Source organism: Chiloscyllium punctatum, chromosome 50 (assembly GCF_047496795.1).
Source record: "Chiloscyllium punctatum isolate Juve2018m chromosome 50, sChiPun1.3, whole genome shotgun sequence".
NCBI lineage: Eukaryota > Metazoa > Chordata > Chondrichthyes > Orectolobiformes > Hemiscylliidae > Chiloscyllium > Chiloscyllium punctatum.
Window position 1 is genome coordinate 25,452,980 of NC_092788.1, and position 1,321 is coordinate 25,454,300.

The window sequence follows — 1,321 nt, forward strand, 5'->3', positions numbered from 1 at the left end:
ATCTCACCAATTAACACACTCTCGAGAAATAGATCAGAAAGAGTGCATCTTTGCACTCTTACTACCAGCGACAGGTTAGATCCTGTCTCTCTCAACATTATGAGTACTTGTCCTTCTCCCCCGGTTCTTTCTGAGTAAAGTTCACCCACAGAGGCGAAATATTTTTCCGAGATCAGGTAATAATTTCATACTCAGCCCCTGCCTAGGCTGTGCACTCTCTTGGTGCTCCTCCACTCTTCTTGGCGTCTGCTTGCCTATCATCATTAATACCACTGTCTTAGCTTCTCTTACCACATATTGCCCACTGCGCCTTTGTTTAACAACCAGCAATGTCCCTTTACGTGTACCATATTCTGGCAGTGAAAATACATTCTCCACGTGCCCTTCTGAAACCACAGGCACTGTAATTTAATGGGTCCCACAACATTACACTGAAAATGCTTAATGCCTTTCATCTTCATTCCACCCTCTTTGGTTTCTTCCTTATCCTATGGTAATTTGTTTTACCAATTTTTACTACTCTTGGATTAGTATGTTATGGTCTCTCCTTCTCCAAACAATCTATACCACATTGGACGCAATTCTGTCTGGAAGCGTGGATTGTGCGCCAACTTGTTCTCATCAGCAAATTCTGCTGCCTTTCTCACTTTCTGAAATTTCGATTCCGCCACCTGAACTCTTAGCATCACTGGAAGTGAGTTATTACACTCCTCCAGTAGAATAATCTCTCTAAGAACCTCAAATGTCTTATCTATGAACCTCGAATGTCTTTTAAAGCATATAACCAGCGATGAAAAGACCACGTTTAATTCTTTCAAACTAATCATAAGTCTAACCTGAATCCCTCTGTGGTTTTCTGAACCGCTATTTAACTGCTTCTGGTACCAATTCATAAACTCGTAAATAGCCTGTTCAACCTCTTCATAATCTCTTGACACCTCATCTGACAGTGCGGCAAATACCTGACTAACTCAGCCTACCAGTTTAGTCGGAACTAACATTAACCATAAATTCTCGGACCACTCCATTTACATTGCCAATTTTTCAAATCAAATAAAGAAAGCGGGACAGTCTTTATCATCAAAATGTGACAGAGATTTGATTTATTTACATATATCATTGCCTTCTCTTTGAATTTCATTCCGGTTAACTTGATTGTGACGATTAAGCCACAAATTCTGAAAGTCAAATTCTCTCTCTTTTTGTCTCTCCCCTTTCCTCTCTCTCTGTTTGCTCAGTTAAGAACATTCTGTCTCTTTTCTCTCTCTCTCTCTGATGTTTTCCTCTCTCTCCCTTCTCTCTCTCCAGTTCAAATCAATGT